The sequence below is a fragment of the Sarcophilus harrisii genome, chromosome 5 (assembly GCF_902635505.1).
Source record: "Sarcophilus harrisii chromosome 5, mSarHar1.11, whole genome shotgun sequence".
Classification (NCBI taxonomy): Eukaryota; Metazoa; Chordata; class Mammalia; order Dasyuromorphia; family Dasyuridae; genus Sarcophilus; species Sarcophilus harrisii.
The window spans coordinates 112,792,447-112,816,637 of NC_045430.1; positions in this window are offsets into that span (position 1 = coordinate 112,792,447).

The window sequence follows — 24,191 nt, forward strand, 5'->3', positions numbered from 1 at the left end:
GGAACAGTAGTTTTTGCAAGGATCAGTGTTGAAAAATTACCCATGCATATGTTTTGTCAATAAAAAGCTATAATAAAGAAAATGCGGCCCAACTTTTTTTTTTTTTTTAAATCATGGCTTTTAAGGTAGTCCAATCCTTCTTTAATTATCTCTCTTGGATCTATTTTCCAATGAACATTTATATATTCTTCTATTTTTTTCATCCTTTTGATTTTGTTAGACTGAAGCTTGATATACATAGTCATTAGCTTCCACTTGCCCAATTCTAAATTTTGAGGAATTACTTTCTTCAGTTAGTTTTTGTACTTTCTTTTCCATTTAGCCAATTCTATTTTTTCAGAGGTCATTTCCTTCAGTGGATTTTCCCCTTACACTTGAACAATTATATTTTTAAGGAGTTTTTTTTTTATTCAGTCAATTTTTGTGCAAGTAGATTCAGAGATATTGTTCAGTTTGAGGTATCACATTTAAAGAAAGAAATTAATAAGTTGTAGTATATTTAAAGAAGCAAAACTATAAAGGCAACAACTTCAATTCCATACCATAATATGATCATTTAAATTTATTAGGGATGTTTGAGTTTGAGAAGAGATTATTTAGAGGGCAAGAGATCTGACTTTGATAATTTGTCAGGTTGTCTTGAGAAAGTAGGGCAGCTAGGTGGCACAGCAGATAGAATGAGGGGCCTGGAGTTTGTAAGACTCATTTTACTGGGTTCAAATCTGGTCTCAGACATTCACTAACTGTATGACCTGAGTAAGTCACTTAAGCTTCAGTTTTCTCATCTGTAAAATAAGCTGGAGCAAGATATGGCAAACCAGTCCAGTATTTTTGACAAAAAAACAAAAACAAATAGGGTCATGAATAGTCAGACAAGACTGAAAAGTGACAACAATAACAACATGAGAGACAGTGAAATCATTCAATTTGTCTCTAGGGTGAGGAAATAAAAATGAGTGAAAATTGTAAAGAGGCAAATTTAGCCTTGATTTTTGGAAAACAAAGTTCCTAATAAAGTTATTTAAAAGTGTAATGGATTACCAAGGAAGAAATGAAATCCCCCTCATTGTTAGTCTTAAAGCAAAGGATGAATGACCACTTGTCATATATTATATGTTGATGTCAGTCTTCTTTTTTTATAAATAAACACTATATGATGGCTGAGAACTCTTCCTACTCTGAAATTCTGTGAGTCTGTCAGTAGTACTTTGTGGAGGATTCATTCAGCAAGTATTTTTTAAACATTTTAAATTTATACATGGCAGTTAGGTAGCAAAGTGAATAGAGTACCAGGCCTGAAGTTAGAAAGATCTGAGTTCAGCTCAAGTCTTTAGTTCTCAAACATTAAATGTATGAATGGACATGTCATTTGATCATGTGTACCTCAGTTTTTTATATGTGAGCTGAGCTGGAGAAAGAAACAGCAAACCATTCCAGTATCTTTGCCAGGACAACCTCAAAAAAGGTCACAAAGAATCAGACATGACGGAAACAACTGAACAACAATATATAATTATCCCTTCCATATCACTGGGGTTAGGGTCCAGGAGCTCCCTCTATCTGGAAACTCTGTGTAAAATTTTTTGACCTTGTCTTTATATTAGAGAAGAAGTCTAAATTGTTATAGTATTAAATAATAATCTATGTTCATGCTGTACAATACTATACATATTTCTGAGTTTCTAAACTTTTCCTGTGTTGTCTACAAGTCTTAGTATGTCTTCTTCAGCTGCTACAAAACTTGCAAAAATTGCCACTTAAATTCTTATACCCACCCATGGCATATTGACATCATGATGGGGAAAGTCAATGTGGAAGAGATGACTGAATATGAGACACTGTTTTAGTCTTGGTGAGGGGAGATGCTTTAGACAAACTAATAGATATTATAAGCATGTTAGAAGATTTTGTATTTACAATGATGGAAACCAAAAAAAAAAAAAAAAAGAAGAAGAAGTTTGTAATAAACAGCTTTAGTTTTAAGTATTTGAGCCATAATGGAATAGTACTAAGAAATTCTATAGATCTTCAGACTCAGCTATCTTAAACAGAGAAAGAGTTTGGTGATGATAGACAAATTGATAAATTGTGTTTTGCAACCCAATATGGGGTCTCATAATTGAATGTGGAGGGTTACAAAATCATGATTTATTATCGGCAAATATTTGATTTGGATGTTTATTTTATATATCTAAATATCGGAGTAATACAAAATTTTGGGGGGTGAAAAGGGTTCATGAGTGGAAAAAGTTTTAAGAACTCCTACTATACAGAACAAAATTCTTGACTTCTATTATGGACTGCAAATGAAGGGAACAAAAATGAAAATTATCTGTGATTATCCCAAAGTTGCAGGCTTCTGGATCACATGCCATACCTAGGCAAGGAAGGGGGCATTTTTTTTCACCTAAAAATAATTAGGAAATTTTCCTCCAAAGACCAGCTTTAAAGATAAGCAAAGTTTCTGTAAGTTAAAAAAAATTCCTTATTAAATAAATAAATATTTATATATACACACCGATACACACATACACACACACATACATAAATGAGCACATAATTTACATTCATATTATAGAAAGAACTTACTAACAGTAGTATTCTCATAGGAATTAAATCAATTATACTATGGGTAACAGTAGAATTCAAAGATGTCATGATTCTTCATTCTAGTGTTGATGAAACTGAACGATATTAACCTTTTCACTTGCACTTACAGAGACAAGTGAAGACGATATGTTTTAACTACTGCACATCCATGTTTCCTTCTTTGCCCAAGGGCTTCTACAATTATCTAGCACTTCAGAGTTAATTTCTTTAGCATGTTTGCCTCATTTTTACTTTTCAATATTTCAGCAACACTACTACCTCATTAGCTTCTTTTTTGTTAAAGAAAAATTTATAAGGACATATAGACTAATTATCCTGTTATAGATTATTGAGCAAATCTTTGTAGCTATTCCAAATATGTTGGCACTCTTCTGATGTAAATTACTTTTTCACTCTTTCTTTTGTTTTATGCTAGATATACTACTTACAGGAAAAGGGGTTTTTTCTCATTATAAATTATATATTTAGCTTCTTCTTTTGGGATAGGGGATAAAAAAGGAAGAAAATGTAGAGATTATGTTTATCCTATTATTTTAGATAAGCTTAAACACATCAAATGCTGGGCTTTATCACTGCATATTTATTGCTTTAAAACTAGATTTTTAAAAAATAGACAAAATAAAATATTTCTGGGATTTTCTTAGAACACAGACAAGAGTCAGTTAGGATAAAAATCTTGTATAACTTTCAATCTATCACAGATTAATCAGTATAGTAAAGCACCATGAAATGTGGGAAGCAGAAAATCTCTAGAACTATTTAGTAAAAGTAAAGCATATACCCTTGCTATTTCAGTGAATAACATTTTCTTCATTAGATAATTGCACATATGAAAAGAGAATTTGAAATGAAAACAAATTATGGTACATGACTTATATAAATATTTGTGACTATCAATAAGAAAAGATTCCCTAAGTAATGTAAAATAGGTTAGAAAAATCAATTGTGTAAGTACAGTTTGGTGAAACCTAGTTTGAAAAGACAAGTTAATATGAACCCCAAATATGAAAGATGCTATAGAAGCATAGATTTCAGATCAGTGAAAGTAATGTTATTATTATACTCTGAATTAGTTTGGTCAAATACAGACTATTACATTCAATTCTAAGAATCAAATATATATTAAGACATGTTCATAAATGAGAGGACAACAAAATATTGAGTGGCCTGGGAATCATGCTATGTAATAAACAATTGAAGCAACTTGTTTCATTCAGCCTCAAGATAAGATATATGGAATTTAGGATAACTGTCTTCAATGTTTGAAGTATTATTATGCAGAAGAGAGTAAAGACATGCTATATGTTACTAGCAATGGAAAACTGGAAATAATGACTGGAAATACATGCATATTATTTTTCATGTTGCATTAATTATATGTGTAAATTGACATAACATGAAAAATAATATCCTGACTGTTAGAACTGTTCAGTTATAAAATAGTTTAAGCCAATAAGTTGCAAGTTCATTTTTATTGAATGTATGTAATTTCAAGAGAGTTGTCAAGTGGTATATAGATGAACAATAGACCTTAGACAATCCTAGCAAATATTGCAATGTGAGAAATCCTGTAGTCAAAACATAGTTATTATCCCAATGAAGTTCTGCTTCAACCATACCAATGATATTGTGTGCACATTAGAAAATTTTCAAACAGAGCTACTGAAAATGACATTTAGAATTTTTTTTCTCACCTCTCAACCCTGTTCAAATACACACTAGAACTGGACCTGATTGCAAAGTAAATGGAGAAGCAGATGTTGAAACTGCTAATTAGGGAGATGATATAGTAGATATGCCAAAAGTAAAAGCAAATACATAGTACTTTTCTTGAAATCTATAGCAGGAGAGTTCCAGGGATGAAGCCAGATAGCAGAGAGAAATCAGGAAGCTCATCAAACTTGCCCAGTTTCCCTCAGAAACAGCATGAAAGGCTAAGATTTCCCATTGTAAGGTTCATTGCCAGTTATCCTGATCTATAATTGGTGACTGGAACCAGATGGCTCTGGAAGGGAAAGTGAGGCTGGTAACTTTACACAACTCTCCCTCATTGACATTCAATTCACTTGCATGCTATGATAGCACCTCCTTGCCATGATATTTTGTGAGAATGAAGGGCAAACAATAGGTTGGAAGATTTCAAGAAATATCATTGTCACTGGACTGAAAGGGGTGTGCAGGTAGTGTCCGGGAAAGTCAGTAAGAGGGACTTAATCACAGCAGATCAGCAGCCAAGATCCTTGTCTTGACTCAGTAGTACAGTAGCAGAGCAAATGAAGAAAGCAGCCTTCAGTTCCAACACAGAAGGCAAATTGCTTTCTACTACAGCAGTAGGGGCTAGGTTGGATTACCCTCTACTATGAGCAAGACACCAAATACACCAGGACCTTGTGCTCAAAGTTGCACAAGAAGCTTGGAACAGTGTCTCCCTGCACCCCAGGAATAGAGCTCAACTTTAAAAGTCACAAAATAGGAAAAAAAAAGAAAAAAAAAATGAACAAGAAACAAACAAACAAAAAAGAACCTTGACCATAGAAATATGGTGCCAGGGAAGACCAAAACTCCAACACAGAAGAGAAAAAATGTTCACATTCAAAAGCTCAAAGGAGAATATGAATTGATTTAAGCCGAAAGAGTCATTATGGAAGATTTCATAAAGGAATTTAAAAATCATAAAGGATTAAAAATTCAAATAAGAGAGGTATAAGAAAAACTGGGGAAAAAATGAGAGGTATGAAGGAGAAAGTCAACCGCTTGGAAAAAAGAAAACAATTCCTTAAAAGATATAATTGGTCAAATGCTAAAAAAAAAAAAAAAAAAAAAAAAAAATTCACTGAAGAAATCAATGCCTTAAAAAATAAAATTGGCCAAATTAAACATAACAAAACAATTCCACTGAAGAAAATATCTTTGAAAGTAAAATCAAATGGAAAAGGAGGTACAAAAACTAACTGAAGAAAATCACACATTAAAAAACTAGAACCAGGCAAATAGAAGCTAATGACTTCATGAGGCTGCAAGACAAACAAACTAAAAAGAATGAAAAGAAAGGGAAGAAAATGTAAATATCTCATTGGAAAACAGCAGAATTGGAAAACAGAGACATTTTTAAAAATTAGTGGATTACCTGAAGGCTTTGTACATAAAAAGATCCTAGATAGCATTCTTTAAAAGATCATCAAGAAAAAATTCCCTGATACAGTAGAGCTGGAGATGGAAATAGTCATTGAAAAAATCCATCAATCAACTTCAGAAAGAGATCTCATGAGAAATATCATTGCAAAAATCCAGAACTAGAACCTCAAGGGAAAAAATGCTGCAGGCTGATAGAAAAAGAAATGATTCAAGTATCTAGGAGCCACAGACAGGATTATGCAGGATTTGGCAATTTATACAAGGAGGGATTGGAGAGCCTGGAATATCATATTCCTGAAAGCAAATAACCTTGGATTACAACCAAGAATCAACGACCCAGAAGGCCTGAGCATCTACTTTTAGGGGAGGAGGTGGATTTTCAATGAAGTAAGGGATTTTCAATCATTTCTATCAAAAAAGACCAGAACTAAATAGAAAATTTGATCTGTAAATAGAGGACTCAAGAGAAGCATAGAAAGATAAAAAGGAAAGAAGAAAAAGGTTAAACTGTTTACATTTCTACATGAGAAGATGATACTTATAACTCTTGAAACCTGTATCTTTTATTAGGATTGTTAGGTGGAATATATGTAGAGAGGATGTGGGTATAAATTGACTCTGATGTGATGATATTAAAGAAAAAAACATCAAGGAGTGGGGAAAAAAAGTATTGTACTGGAAGAAAAAGAAAGGGGTGGTAAAATGGAATGAATTAGATCACATAAAGAGGCACAAAAGGACCTATTACAATAAAGGGAAAGAAGGCTGGTGGGGGGAGGGAGAGGATCATTGTCTGAAGCTTAATCTCATCAATTTTGACTCAAAGAGGAAATAGCATATGTAGTCACTTGGGGTTTAGGCATTTCTCTTCCCCCATGAGGAGTGGGAGGAGAAAGGGAAAAGGGGAGGGTAAGGTTGGATAGAAGGAAGGGCAGAAAGACTGAGAAAATAGTAAGAAAAGGAAGGAAGGGTGACAGAAAGGAGGGCAGGTTGAGGTAAGGGTTAGTCAGAAATAAAATTCTAGTAAGGAGGGACAGAATGGAAAGAGAAAAAAAAGTGTATATAGAGGAAAATATAGGATGGAAGGAAATCCACATCCATGGATATTTACAGAAATATAAATCACCCAGTTTAACAGAAATTAATATAAAATACTCAAATTATATCATTTTAGAAATAGAAATTAGACAAGTCATCAATGAACATCCTAAGGAAAAAATCTCCAGGGTCAGGTGGGTTTATAAAGAATTCTACCAAACATCTAAAGAACAATTAATTCTAATACTTTATAAACCATTTGGAAAAACAAGCAAAGGGGTCCCACCAAATTTCTTTTAGAACACAGATATGGTGCTATACCTAAACTGTGAAGAGCCAAAACAGAGAAAGAAAATTATATGCCAATATCCTTAATGAATGTCAAAGCAAAAAATTTAAATAAAATATTAGCAATGAGGTTACAACTTACCAGCAGGATAATACGCTATAACCAGATAGCATTTATGCCAGGAATGCAGGGTGTGTTCAATATAAAGAAAATTATCATCATAATTGATCATATCAATAACCAAACTAACAAATCATGATGATCTCAACAGATGCAGAAAAAACTTTTGACAAACCACTGTATCCTATTAAAACACTACAGAGCATAGAAATAAATAGTTTTCCTTTAAATGATAATCAGCATCTATGCAAAACTATCAGCAAATATTATATGTGATGGGGAGGAGGTAGACACATTCCCAATAAGATCACATGTGAAACAAGGATGCCCATTGTCATCACCATCATTCAATACTGTATTAGAAATCTTGGGTTCATGCCAATCAAACTGCCAAAAATTATTTTATAGAGCTAGAAAAAAATAATAACAAAACTCATCTGGAAGATTAAAGGTCAAGAATAACAAGGTAATTAATAAAAAAAAATATAAAAGATGATAGCTTATAAGTACCAGACCTAAAATTATATTATAAAGCAGCAGTCATCAAAACTATTTGGTACTGGCTAAAAAATAGAGTGGTGGATCAGTAAATTAGGTTAGATACACACAACACAATAATTAATGCTTATAGTAATCTAGTATTTGATAAACCCCCAAACTCCAGCTTCTGAGATAACAACTCACTATTTCACAAAAATGCAGGGAAAATTGAAAAATAACATGTCAGAAATTTGTTATAGCCCTACATATACAAAATAATACCTAATTTGGGAATAAAGGGTGATAGCATAAGCAAATTGGGAGAGCAAGGGATAATTTACCTATCAGATCTTTTGAAAAGGGAGAAATTTATGATCAAAGAAGAAATAAAGAACATTGTCAAATGTAAAATGGACAACTTTTATTGCATTAAATTAAAAATGTTTTGCACAAACAAAAGCAACACAAACAAGATTAAAAGGGAAATATAATGCTAGGGGAAAAGTTTACATTTAGTGTTTTGACAAAAGTTTCATTTCTAAACTATATAAAAAACCTTGTCAAATTTATAAAAATAAAAATCATTTTTTCCAACAATGAGATTACTGAGGCCAGTTCCAATGATCTTGTGATGAAGAGAACATCTACACTCAGAGAGAGGATTGTGGGAACTGAGTGAGGATCACAACATAGAGTTTTCACTCTTTTTGTTGTTGTTTGCTTGCATTTTCTTTTCTTTCTCATTTTTTTTTCCCTTTTTGATCTGATTTTTCTTGGGCAGTAAGATAATTGTATAAATATGTATACATATATTGGATTTAACAAATATTTTAACATGTTTAAAAAAATAAAAGTAATTCCCCATTTGATAAATGATCTAAGGATATGAATTTTCAGAAGATAAAACCAAAGCCATTTATAGTCATATGAAAAAATGCTCTAAATTACTATTGATTAGAGAAATGCATATTGAAACAAGTCTGATGTATCACCTCAACCTCTTAAATTGATTAAGATGACAGGAAAAGATAATGATAAATGTTGGAGGGGATGTGGGAAAACTGGTACTATTGACGTGTTTGTGGAGTTCTGAAATGATCCAATCATTCTGGAGAACAGTTTAAAACTATTCTCAAAGGGATATAAAACTGTGCATAGCCTTTGACCCAGCAGTGCCACTACTGGGTATGTATCTGAAAGAGATTATAAAGGAGGGAAAAGGACCCACGTGTGTAAAAATGTGTGTAGCAGTTCTTTTTGTGGTGGCAAATAACTGAAAAATGATTAGATGCCCATAAAATGGGGAATGGGTGAATAAGTTTTCATATATGAAAGTAATGGAATATTATTATTCTTTAAAAAATGATGAATGAGCTCTTAGAAAGGTTGGAAGCATTTACATGAATTGGTGCTAAATGAAACAAGGAGAACCAGGAATACATTGTATGTAGTAACAGCAAAATTATACATTGATCAATTATGAAAGACTTGCTTCTGTAAAATAATTCAGTGATGCCTGGAAATCCCAATAAAGTTTGGATAGAAAATGTGATCTGTATCCAGAAAAAAAGCTATGGAGATCGAATGTAAATCAACACATGCTATATTCATGTCTTTTTATATATATATATTTTTTCTCTCCCATGATTTTTCCCTTTGGTTCCAATTTTTCTCTCCCAACATGATTCACAAAGAAGTGTATTATAAAAAAAAATAATAATAATATGCATGTGCAACCAGAAAAAATAAAACTATTAATAATGAAAAAAATGATTAAAAAAAGAAATGTATGCCTTAGTCATAAGAAAAGAAAAAGGAACTGAAGGAATTTTGTAGGCAATGAGGAAACAAAACTATTACTCTTTGAAGATGATATGATGGTATTCTTAGAGAATCCTAGAGAATCAACCAAGAAACTACTTGAAACTTTTAAAAAGTTTCGGAATATAAAATAAACACATACAAATCATCAGCATTTCTCTATTACAAAAAAAATATATATATCCTATGGTAAGAAACAAAGAGAAACTTCATTTAAAAAAATATAGGCAAAATAAAATATTTGAGTATCTACCTTCTAAGACATATCCAGGAACTATATGAAGAAACTCACAAAATACTTTTCACGCAGATAAAGTCATATCTAAACAACTAGAAAAATATCAATTGCACATGAATAGACTGAGCTAATATAAATGAAAATGTCAATTTAATCTAAATTAATCTACTTATTCAGTGTCATACCAATCAAACTGCCAAAAAATGTTATAGAATTAGACTAAATAATGAAATTCATCTGGAAGAACAAAAGGAAAAAATATTAAAGGAAGTAATGAAAAAAGATGAAAAAGATGCTGGCTTAGCAATACCAGACTTAAAAACTCCATTATAAAACAGCAGTCATCAGAGCTATCTGGTGCTAGCTAAGAAACAGGGTGGATAAGTGTAATAGATTAAGACACAAGCTGCAATAGTTACTAACTATAATAGTCTACTGTCTGACATACCCAGAGACTCTTGGATTTTTCTTTCAGTTTTTTCTCAATCTCTCTCATGTGATTTTTAAATCCTTTTTGAGTTCTTCTATAAATTCTCTTTGGACAGGGAGCTATTTAATATTACTTTTAGGAGTAGAATAAGTTATTATTATTATTTTTTTACTTCAGTGTCCTCCTCTGAAGATGAACCTTGGTCTTCCCTATTCCCATAATAAGTTTCTGCAGTTGGGTTCTTTCTTTTGCTTCTTCATTTATTTTTTTTTTAATTTAATTTTTTAGTTTGTTTTATTAAAGCTTTTTATTTTTAAAACATATACATGAATAATTTTTTAACATCGACTCCTGCAAAATAATGTGCTCCAAATTTTCCCCTCCTTCCCCCATTCTGTCCTCTAGATGGCAAGTCATCCAATATATGTTAAACATGTTAAAATATATGTTAAATTCAATATATGTGTATATATTTATACAATTATCTTGTTGCACAAGAAAAATCAGATCAAAAAGGGAAAAAATGAGAAAGAAAACAAAACACAACAACAAAAAGAGTGAAAATGCTATGCTGTGATCCCCATTTAATTCCCATAGTCCTCTCTCTGGGCCTAAATGGCTCTCTTTATCACAAGATCATTGGAACTAGCAACAATCATCTCATTGTCAGAAAGAGCCATATCCATCAGAATTGATCATTATATAATCTTCTTGTTGCCACATATAATGAATGACCTCCTGGTTCTGCTCATTTTACTTGGCATCAATTTCTATAAGTCTCTCCAGGCCTCCCTGAAATCATCCTGCTGATTATTTCTTATAGAACAATAATATTCCATAACCTTCATATACCATAACTTATTCAGCCATTCTTCAACTGATGAGCATTCATTCAGTTCCCAGTTTCTTGCCACTACAAAAAGGGCTGCTGCAGACATTTTTGCACTCATGGGTCCCTAAGAAAATGAAGCAGAGAATGAATGAGGTAAAATTTGAAACATCTCCTGAAAAAATAGTACACACAAAGGAAGCATCAACAATTAAGCAAACCTCAGAGATAATTTAAGAATTATTGGATTACCTGAAAACCATGATTCAAAAAAAAGTGTGGACAGCATGTTTTTTCATTTTTTTTAAATTATCAAAGAAAATTGTCCTGATATCCTAGAATCCAAGAATAAAATAGTAATTGAAATGATCCATCTATCACCTCTTGAAAGGGATTCTCAAATGGATATTCCAACTGCTCCAGAATTATCAGATGAAGGAGAAAATATTACAAACAACCAGAAAGAAACAATTCCGATATCAGAGTCACACTCACTTACATAGGACTTAGCAATGTCTACCTTAAATAAAAAGCAGGCTTTGAATGTGATATTCTAGAAAGCAAAGGATCTTGGATTAGCATCAAGAATCAATTATCCAGCAAAACTGAGTATAATCTTTCGGTGGAAAATGGCTAGTCATTGGAATAGGGGACTTTCAAATTTACTAAATGGAAAGACTAGAGAGCTAAACAGAAAATCTGATCTTTAAATTCAAGACTTAAAAGTAAAAGGGGAAAAATATGTTATTTTAAAAAAGTTAAAATGTTTACAGTTAAACACAAGAAGATGATATTTGTAACTTGAGAATTGTATATCTCTATTAGGGCAGTTAAAAGGAGTATATAGAGAGAGTATGAGCATATGTTGACTTTGATATGATGATGTAAAAAAATGAGTTGTGGGCAAAAACAATTTTATTGGGAGAAGAGGAAAGGGGAGGCAGAATAAGGTAAATGATATCATATGAAAAGGTGCAAATGACATTGCAACAGAGAGAAGAGGGGAGGTGCGCATTATTTAAATCTTACTTTCACTGAATTTGGCTCAAAGAGGGAAAAACAGGCATTCATTTGGTTATAGATTATATGGTTATATAACTATATATATAGTTATAGTCTATGAGGAAGTAGGAGGGAAAAGGGGAAAAAAAAGGGGAGGGAAGCTGATCAAAGAAAAATAAGATAGGAGGAGATGGTAGTCAGAAGCAAATTACTGGTGAGAAGGGAAAGGGTGAAAAGAGAGAGGAAAGTATAAAGGGTGGGAGAATAGGATGGGGAAAAATGCACAGATAGAAAACATAACTCTGCATGTGAATGGGATGAACTCTTCCATAAAACAAAAGTGGATAGCAGAGGAGACTAAAAAACAAAATCCTATAATATATTGTTTACAAGAAACACATTTGAACAGAGTGCTACAAACAAAGTAAAGGTAAAAGATGAAATAGAATATATTTTGCATTGGCTGAAGTAAAAAAAAAAAAAACACAGGGGTAGTGATTCTGATTTCAGATAAAGCAAAAGCAAAAATTGATCTAATTAGAAGAGGTAAGAAAAAACTACACCTTGCTAATTTTCCACAGGCAATGAAGTAATATCAATATTCAAAAATATTCAATTTACTTGGCACATATGTTTAATTCTTAGAAGTTGTGAGTTACAAGAAGAAATAGACATCAAGGCTATACTAATGAGGGGAACTCAATCTCCCTCTTCCAGAACTAGATACATCTAACCACAAAATAAACAAGAAAGAAGTTAAGTAGGTGAATGGAATTTTAGAAAACTTAGATATGAGAGACCTGTGGAGAAAACTGAGTGGGAATAGAAAGAAATCCACTATTTTCTCAGGGATACCTGGCATCCACACAAAAATTGACAATGTATTAGGGCATAAAAACCTCACAATCAAATGTGGAGAGACAAATATTAAATGTTTTCTTTTCAGATCATGATGCTGTAAAAATTGTGTCTTATAAAGATTAGAAGGAAATCTTGTAAAGCAGAAATTTTGAGAACATTTTTAATAGTGTTTCTGTTAAAAATCTCATTTCCCAAATATTTAGAGAACTGAGTCAAATTTACAAGAATACATGTCATTCCCCAGTTGAAAAATTGTCAAAGGATATGAACAATTTTCAAGATGAAGAAATTAGCACTATCTGCAGTCATTTGAAAAAATGCTCTAAATCATATTGATTAGAGAAAATCAAATTAAAATAATTTTTTCATATTATCTCACATTTATGTATTCTGGTGGGAGTTTATGAACTGATTTAACCACTGTGGAGAGCAATTTTAAACTATGGCCCCAAAGGATATACAATTGTGTATATTCTTTAATCAATCAATATCATTTCTAGGTCTGTATCCCCAAGAGATCATAAAAAAAAATAGAACTTCTATGTGCAAAAATACTTGGAGCAGCCCTTTTTGTGGCAGCAAATAAAATAAGCAGACATCAGTCTTCTGGAAAATGATTAAATAGCCTGTGTCATATGAAATTAATGGAATAATACTATTGTGTAATAAAAAATGATGAGCAGGCAAATTTCAGAAAAACCTGGAAAGAAATACATGAAGTGATGATGAGTGAAGGGAACAAAACCAGGAGGACATTGTACAAAATAATAGCAACATTCTAAAATAAGCAACTATGACAAACTTAGCTTTTCTGAGAAATACAATGAATCATTTGGGTTCCAAAGAATTCATATTGGAAGATGCTATCCACATCCAGAAAACGAACTATTGAGTTTGCATACAGATCCAAGCATACTATTTTCACTTTTCCTGCCATGATTCTTCCCTTTTCTTCTGATTCTTATTTCACAACACAACTAATGTGGAAATATATTTAATCCAATTGTACACGTGTAATCTCTATCAGATTACTTACAGTCTTTGGGTTAAAGTAACAGAGGGAGAAAGAAGGAAAAAAATTGGAACTCAAAATCTTATGAAAGTGAATATTGTAAACTATCTTTAAATATATTTAGAAAAAATAAAATATTGTTAAGTGAAAAAACTGATGATTATAGTGTCATTGTAGAAGAACAGTAGTCAATTACTTGGCTTTTTTTTTTACATATATATTTACAAGTATTCGATAGAGACATATATATGTACTTTTTATATCCTCTGTGGGAATGAAAACTCTTTGCATGTAGAGATTATTTCATTCATATATTTGTATACCCAACATCTAACATGTAATAGGTATTTGTTGATTGATTTATTAATTGACCATTGCAGCATACATTATGTTCTTCTCATTGTTAAACATTGAAGAAAAGAGAAACAGAAGGGACAGATTTGGTAATGAATATTTGATTTAGTAGTATCTAAGCAACATGTTTTGATCATGACTCAAAAATATAAGGAGGGCCAATTCCTAAACAAAAATGGAGTGCACATAGTAAAGGCTAGTGACAATGAATTTGCCAATATCTTACAAATTAGATTTTAAAAAAATCTAAATTAATAAATGGGTGAGAGAAGGCTCCATATACTGCTATATATCCACAGAGATAAACACATAGAAAATGAAACAATGAAGAATAGATGTAGAGACACATACAATTTTAAATAGACAATGAATAGGTGTTAGCTATAGTAAACATTCTGATTTCAAATGTTTGTATTCAAATGACCATAGATTTTTGTTTTTGTGATTATTACAAAGAGTAACAACAAGTCTTAAAGAAGAGAGGCAAAAAAGAATTCATAGATTTCATTTGGAATGAAATCTATAACTGGAAGATTGTTGTGGATAATTATCTCTTATTCAAAAGCAAGAGAAAAGGTAAAAGGCAAGGGATGGGAAAGGATACTTGATCTAAATACTACATCTTCATTTGAGGAAATTTTGGTATTAAATATAACTCTGTCTCTGAAAGGAATTTACAGTCTTCAATTGTGCTTTGCAGTTTTTGAGGTTAAATAAACTCATTCTACCATCTCCTTTCTGTTAAGACTAGATTTAATTTAATGTTCATCTATACTGTCCATTCCAAATATGCATATTTATGGACTAGCTCATAGGTTGTCTATTTAAACTAAATTCCTATTATAGTTGGTAGATGTTCATTCATTTGAGTGTGTGTTTGTGTGTGTGTTTGTGTGTGTGTGTGTGTGTGAGTCTGGTTAGGTCAAAATCTTAATTATTTTAACAAATATAAAAATGATTGACAAAATTCAATATTACTTTATGCTAAAAAAATAAAGTAGGATAAAATGATTTGTAAAATGTGATTAAAAATACACAATATATTTAAAATCATGATCTAGCTTAGTTTAAAATAGACATTTTCTCATAAAGAGGGACACATCAAAAATTCTCCCTATTTCTTTTCTTATGTTTACCATTCTAGAAATATTAGATAAAGCAATGAGTAAGAATACAAAATGAAAGGTACAAATATTGACAAATTTAAAGTCAAAGTGCTGCTTTTTTTTTGTGGATTATATGACTCCCATAGCATCAATAAAAACAAAATAAAATATCTAATTGACAATAATTGCAAAGAACTACTTGAAGACAAAATAAATAAGAATTCTATAAAGTACTAAGGAAAAGTAGTTAAGAAATGATAAAAAGCAAAACTATTAAAATAAGTATAAAATATAAAATTTTTTGAGAGTTGTCAATATACAAGATTCATATAAATACAATTATAAAACACTTGTGTATTTTTCTTGCCATGATGGGCAACTGAATTGGACTTAAGTGAGGGAGGGTTGTGCAAAGTCACCAGTCTTACTTTCTCTTCTAGAGTCATCTAGGTGTGGTGGCTAGATATATATTAAGATGACAAGAGATGACCTTGGATACAGTGCAGGACCCTGGCTTTTTTGAACTAATGTCTCAGTTTGATTGAGCCAACACCCAACCCTTGATTAAGATTAGGAAAGAAAAGAGACAGAGAATGGCCAAAAAAGGCCATCTAGTCAAAAAAGAAAATGTTAATCTGGGAAGGAAAAACCCTCAGGGTTTTTGGCTAAAGCAGAAACAATTATTGCTTACATTTTCTCTGAGCTCATCTGGGGTCAAACAATGACTAAGGGAAATTTAGCCTGGAATCTATTGTTGGCCAATCAAAGATAGCCAAAGAGATTTGGGTTTAAGCCCAGGTCCTAACCTGCAAACCCCAAGATATCATGTTTAGGGATCAAAATGTATATACCTTTGAGCAGAGCTCCTATAGGTAAGGGTAGATAGGATACTATTAATAGGCTTTAAATGTAATCTTGACAACATTGGTCTTTTACCTGGGAATATCCAGAGTCACACAAAGCAGACCAGAGACAGAAATCCAAGGAAACAAGTAATGGTTTAATTACTTACTTTTTGAGGGGGGAATCAGTCTGGAGAACTTTGAAGTATTCTGGAGGATGAGAGTACCTCATGCTGGAATGAAGGCACAGTTTATATACATAAATAACAAGTGAGAAGGGAGGGGAAATGTGGATTATAACACAATAATATTAATTATAAGATTATAATAATATTGCCTGAGTGGGACAAGCCCACTTGTGCAAGACAGTACAAGTGTTCCTGAGTCTTTGGCAATAATTCTTAAATGATTATTTCAAATTTGGGGGGATCATGACATGCAGGAGCACAGGACCAGAATTTTGTGATTAAAAAGACTCTTGGGAGCAGCTAAGTGGTGCAGTGGATAGAGCACCAGGCCTGAAAAGTCAGGAGGACCTGAGTTCAAATCTGGTCTCAGATACTTCCTAGCTGTGTGACCCTGGGCAAGGCACTTAACCCCAATTACCTCATCAGGAAAAAAAAAAAGAAAGAAAAGATAAAAAAAGGCTCTTCACTTTTTGATTAGTTTCACTTAATGTTCACAACCATAGGAATATAGTGACTGTAAGAGTTCTGCAAGAATTGATTGATAACTTGTTACATTATGAGATAGTGAATCCCAAGCCTAAATTTACTAGGAAAACGGTAGCTCTGAAAAATCTGAATTTTTAGGATATTCATTATACATATTGATGGGGGTGAACCCTGAAACTGTCGTCTTTGACTTTTGGGGAGAGCTCAGAAACTCTCCTCAGACAGAGACCCACCCTTCAGGGTAGTTAAGTGGTTTCATTAAGATCAGCCCAGGACTACTCTCTACTTAGCTCAAACTTAAGTGGTCTCATTCAACTGGAAATCTAGGCCTGGGGGCAGTGACACCATTGAAGGAATCTCACTCAATGGAAGCCCTACCCCCAGACTTCTTATAAAATAACCATTTTGAATTCCTAATCTCTGCACAAGTCCAAAGTAAGATTATGCTTTGCCAAGGGACCTCTCCTCTTCACACAGCTGCCTACTAGGACTATGCCTGCTGTAAAGAGACCTTCTTTGCAGTGATAACCTCTATTTCTCTGACAGGACCTTGCCACTAAGAAATCTGTCTTCCTAGCAAAGCTGGCTTCTCAGCCAACAATAAACTTCCCTTTTGCCAATCAGACCTTTTGGGTTCATGAATTCTTTCACGGCAGACCTGCGTAGACCAGAGGGGATTCCCACAACTGTCTGCACTGCTACTAACTGCATCACTATAATATTAATTAATAAAGGGGCAAGTGTAGTGGTGGTGTAAGAATGGAGGTAGAAGTAATGGTAGGAAATATTATCTATTACTTCTCCATAAACTACTGTTGTATGAAGCAGACCAGTATTGGCTGGCTTCTTAGTCCAAGGAAGAGCGGGGGTTTTCAGTGTATGCAGTCTTGGATGGCTAGTTAAAGAGAATAAGCTTCTAATAAGGCAACTAAGGCTAAAGCTTCAAGGGGTTAAGATCTTAAAATAACAGCCCAACAGTTACTTAAATCGAGTATTTTGGTAAAACATTGTAATGGTGTAACTCAATAGAGGTGAGGCAAATAAATCTTTTGAACAGAGCAAAAGGATTAAAAGCAGGAAAAAATATTTTGGAAAATGAGAGGACAAAAACTGCTATGTTAGCAAAGAAGTTTTCCTAGTTCATAGAGGAAATAATTGCACAACCTCAGACCATGTCTGGCTTCTTGGGTTGATGTCATCCTTTCATCTTTGGGACTTGGGAACAACTATCTTCCTCAGATGTTAGCTCCTTAAAACCCTACTCAATTTTTTTTTTTTTCTTTTGAGAAATTTTAAAGATGATAATAGCCATTTATTTTTCAAAATATATGAAACATTTACCCTTCCAAAACTTTGTGTTCCAATTTTTTCTTCCTCCTTGCCACCCCTCCCACCTGAACAGTAAGTAATCCAATATAGGTTAAACATGTGCAATTATTTTAAATACATTTTCACATTTATCATGTTGCACAAGAAAAATCTGATCAAAATCAGAAAAAAATGAGAAAGAAAAAAAAAGCAAACAATCAACAACAAAAAAAGGTGAAATTACTATCCTTTGATCCACATTCAGTCTTCATAGTCTTTTCCTTCCATGTGGATGGCTCTTTCCATCACAAGTCTATTGGAATTCCCTTGAATAACCTCATTGTTAAAAAGACCTAAGTCCACCACAGTTAATCATCAGATAATCTTGTTGTTGGATATAATATTCTTTTGGTTCTAGGCACCTCACACAGCATCAGTTTAAGTAAGACTTTCCAGACTTTTCTGAAATCAGACTGCTCATCATTTCTTATAAGACAATAATATTCCATTACATTCATATATCATAACTTATTTAGCCATTGCCTAACTGCCAGCCATTCAATCAGTTTCCAGTTCTTTACTACTACAAAAAGGACTGCTACAAACATTTTTGCATATGTGGATTCTTTTACCTTTTTTTATAATCCCCTTTTGATGCAGACTTAGTAGATACACTGCTACTTTATACTATACTTTTAGATCTGGTAGATTACCTTTATTTACATTAAAAAAAATTAATTCCCTTGAAATTCTTCCAAATGAATTTTGTTATTATTATTATTTTTTTAGCACTATAAAGTAATTTCTTGGCAGTTTGATTGGCATGGTACTAAATAAGTAGATTAATTTAGGTAGAATTGCCATTTTTATCATATTCACTTGGCCTACCCATGAGCACTTGATCTTCTTTGATTTATATAGGTTTATTTTATATCCTGCAATTTTGCTAAAGTTAGTTGTTTCTAGTAGTTTTTAAGTTGACTCTCCAGGATTCTCTAAGTATACCATCATATGCAAAGAGCGACAATTTTGTTTCCTTATTTCCTTACTCTAATTCCTTCAATTTCTTTTTCTTCTCTTATTGCTAAAGCTAACATTTTTTATATAATACTAAATGATAGTGGTGATAATGGGCTTCTTTGTTTCACCTATGAACCTAATAGACATGAATCTAGCTTTGCCCATTACATATAATATTTGTTGATGGTTTTTAAATAGATGCTAATTAAGGAAAACTCCATTTATTCCTATGTTTTCTAGTGTTTTTAGTAGAAATGGGTGCTGCATTTTGTTAAATGCTTTTTCTTCATTTGTTGATATAGTCACTGTTAGTTTGGTTATTGAGATAATCAATTATGCTAATAGTTTCTTTGATATTGAACCAGCCTTCCATTCTTGATATAAATCATTTTTGATCATACTGTTTTATCCTCGTGATAAGTTACTGTAATCTCTTTGCTAATATTTTATTTAAATTTTTGCATCAATATTCATTAGAGAAATTGGTCTACAATTTTCTTTCTCTGTTTTGGCACTTTCTGGTTTAGATATTAATACTATATGTCTGTCATAGAAGGAATTTGGTAGGATTTCTTTCTCTATTTTTCTAAATAGTTTTTATAGTATTGGATTTAAATGTTCTTTAAACATTTGGTAGAATTCACTTGTAAATCCATTTGGCTTTGGAGAGTTTTTCTTGGGAAGTTCATTAATAGCTTGTTCAATTTATTTTTCTAAAATGGGACTATTTAAATAATTTATTTCTTCTCTGTTAATCTGAGCAATCTATATTTTTTAAGTATTCATCCTTTTCTAATTTGTTGACAAATTTATTGACATATTATAGGGCAAAATAACTTCTAATTACTACTTTAATTTCCTGCTCATTGGTGGTAAGTTCATTCTTTTCATTTTTAATACTGGTAATTTGGTTTTCTTCTTTATTTTTTCTAAACAAATTAACCAAAGATTTATCTATTTTTTCATAAAACAAACTTTGTTTTGTTTTTTAGTTCATATTCTTATTTTCTCCTGTTTAATTTTTAATTTAATTTAATTTTTAAGATCAGGTCACCAGTACATTTCACAATCCAGATGGACCTTACTGCACTTTTGAGATGCAACAGCTGGATCCAAAATTTCACTTTCTGGTGTTTGGCTGCTGTGGTGGTGGTGGTAGGAAAGTGAGAGTGATCAGGTCTTCAAAGGAATGTTTTTACTTTGTCTTCAGAGAGATCATTTCTGGCAAATTTAGTCACTGGGTTAGATTTGGGCTGAGTTTTGGTTGGAATTTCTAAAGAATGGTACTGTGAGATAACTTGGTAAGTTTCTGAACTATTTTGAATCAACCCAATATAGTGATATAGAAGGAAGCCATTGGGTGCCCTGTTACCCCTCATAGAACTGAGCTTATGGAAACAAATAGTCTATATCTAAGGCCCAGTAGAGCTAAAGTAAGGGTTTTGGGACAGAAAATACCTACCTCTTCAGAGAATTTAAGAAAGGAGCTTTTAAGGGTCCCCTTAATGCTTTCAACCATTCCTGATGATTGATGGAAGTACTAAGTAATTGGCAGAAATGAAAGCAACTCAACTAATGAAGCTCTTATGAAATGAGCACATTTATCACTGTATTTCTTTAGACCACCTATAACAGAATGATTTTTTTTTCTCTAAGAGGATTTTTGCACCCAGAAGGTATGCCAGCAGGTGACACTTCCATTTGCAGGTAGAGACCTTAACCAAAACATATTTGTAACCATAGGTGGATGGCAATTGAGTGAAATCAATTTTCCAGGTTTCAAAAGGAGCACCTCAGAGAGAGAGCTACTGATGGTTTGGCTTCTGAGGCTTGGAAGCATTGTTTTAGATTGGATAGAATATATCTCATAGGCTCTGACAGTGGACCTGTGAAAACTCCCTCACCAATACTTTTGGGCTAGCTCCATTAGCTTTTTGGGCCCTTAATAGCTGAATGAATGAAGGTATTCCTTCATAGGGAGGGATAAGTACTTTGGGAATATTCTAAATTTCTTTGAACACACCCATAATCCTATAGCATTATCAAGTATACATCCCTCCCTTTGAAGCTTTTCTGGCTTTGTGATAAGCATTCTTTTTGGAACTGTAGCTATTTCTTCTTTTGTTAGGCTAAGAGGCTTAGGTAAATCTTCCAGGTTAAATGAAAATGCTAAGGTACCTATAGAAGCCACTCCCTTAGGAGTTTGGGGGAGTTAAAGCTGCAATTTTAGAAGCTTGGTCAGCTAAGTCATTGCCATGGGCAGAAATGTTATTTTCTGATTTTTCTGATCTATACCCTAAAATTTTAATTCCCCAGGTATGGCCTGGGGAAGCAGTAAACAATCTAATAGATGGGAAACCTCTGTATGATTTTAATGGGCTGTTCAGAGTAGATGAGGAAGCTGTGATGTTTCCATAGCATTCCAAAATTATGTGGAATTTTCATATCTGCTCTCATATAGTTATTAATCCTTTTTCTCTTTTCCTAATTCATAGCCAAACTACAGTCTCAAGAAGGAATCCAATATCAAAGTGTTGCCAGTAAGAAATAATTTGTTTAGAGATGGTTGGGTGAAACTTTTTCACAAAGGAGGAAAGAAATTGAACCTGCCCCCCAGCACAACTGCAATTGTTTGAGACTACAATTGGCATCAGAAACTTGGACAAGTCTTCTGTAAAACTGATAGATTCCCCAGGGTCTTGTTTAATATCTTGGGCCTTTGTTAAATCAATGGCTTGGGGGAATGCAAGGAATATGACCTGAAGGAGCTTTTTGCCCTAATTTGGGTGAGTTGATATTACTCTTTATCTTGGCCCTCAATATCCTAGTCTATTTTAAGATTCTCTTTTGATTTTCCCCAAGAGACTTTTTGACACAAATTTTTTGTCTTCCCCTTTCCTATCCAAGTCAGCCATGAGTTTATACAGATCCAGATCTCTAGGTCTGTATGAATACAGAGGCAGAGTGAGACTGTTCAACAAAGTCTATGGCATCCTCCATGCAGCTGGGTTACTCCTTAGGGATACCATGGTTAAGATCAAGATACTCTCCTTGAGTTTTTTTTCTGAGAAAATTTTGACTTGCACCTTGAAAAGAAATAACAACAACAACAAAAACTAGAGAGCTGTTGGAATCTTTTAGTAAAAGTGAATATAATTTAGTTGTGTAGTTTGTAGGTGGTTAAGGAGAAGGTTTTTTAATGATTTAATCATTTCTTTCATTGACTCTAATTCAGATCCCTGTTCTTTTTCCCGTGTCTCTGAGTATCATTTATTATAGCTTCCCATTCAAGAGGCTGAGTTTCCTTATTCATCAGTTTCTACCTTCAAATGTCTTCTTATCAAAACCGCCCCAAATCATCATCAAAGTTTGGGTTCATCACTAAGTCAAATCAACCCAATCGTGTCAATTTGAGGGACAATCAATGGTATATTGCTTATACATCAAAAAGGTATATATTTGTTCTGGAGAAAATCTAATAGGAATTGGCCCAATTTCCCCTTTGCCTTTACCATAAGTCTATTTCATTTAAAAAGTGAATCCTCAAAGATAATAATACTCCTTAAGTAAGAACACAGAAATACAAGTACTTTGTAAAGGGATATAACAATATAAATATGCAAATACAAATAAACCACATAGTGCCTGCAATTCACTTGAATTACCAAAAAATTCTACAACTCTATCTAAGGACACAATTAAAAATTCTAATTTCAACAGGTTCCAAAAGCATACAAAACCAGTTTATATTTATTTACTGCACATTGGTGAGTCATGACAATATAATAAAAATGATTATATTTTCTAAACTAATTTACAAACAGAACTATACCAATCTTATTACAAAGAGATTGTTTTTTAGAAGTAGACAAAATATAACAAAATTCATTTTGTGGTAATAGGATATGTAATCTCAAGGAGAATAATAAGAAATAGTATAAATGAGGAAATCATATTATAACATTTTAAACAATATCACAAAGTGATATTCAGAAAATCTATTTAGTACTGATTGAAAAACAGAAAAATGATAAAGGGAATGAATAAAATAATCAAGAAAGAACAATTTAAAAAATAACAGAGCAATGTTTAAAAAGTTGTCTGGTGTTTCAGTGGATGGTTTCTCAGTTTAGGCAAGTATCTGAAAGATTTTGACTTTTATTTCTTTCTGTTTTTAGTGATAGTGGCTGAAAATAGTGTCTGCATTAAGAACAGAAAACAGAATGAGAGGTAGTATGATTCATTCTTGTTGTTTAGTGATTTCAGTCATTTCCAACTCTTTATGACTTCATTTGGGATTTTCTTTGCAAAGATAGCATGCAGTTTTCCATTTCCTTTGCTAGATCATTTTACACATAAGAAAACTGAAACAAATAAGATTAAGTGACTTGCCTAGGGTCACACAGGTAGGAAGTGTCTGAGGTCAGACTAGTATTCTATCCATTGTACCCCCTAGCTGCTCAGCATGATTTATAGAAACTAACAAAGAAAATACACCATGACTATGAGAAATTCTTGATCTCCATAAATGGGAGAAAAAGACTTCTAGCAGGTAGCAACTGTGAGTTATCCTTTTGCCATATGTACTCTGCTTTGCTTGAGTTTACTTTCTACTGTAATCTGTATATACTTATGATAGAGTGTGTCCCAATATTTTTAAGGCAATATTTTCCACTAACTGTAACAATTATAATTGTGCCAATTGGTAATAATTATTAGCAAATACTTTTCTTAAAAATAATTTTACTCAGCTAGTTAACTAATAATCATAGTACACCCTGGAAAGAAGTTAATGATAAGTAAATTAGAAAAATCACCCCTGAACTAATGAAAAAAAATCAAATGAAGGTGGCCTAGCTGTATCTTATCTAAAACTATATTATAAAGCAGTGGTCACCAAAACCATTTGGTACTGGCTAAGAAACAGACTAGTTGATCAGTAGAATAGGTTAGGTTCACGGACAAAATAGTTAATAACTACAGCAATCTAAGTGTTTGACAAACCCAAAGACCCCAAATTTT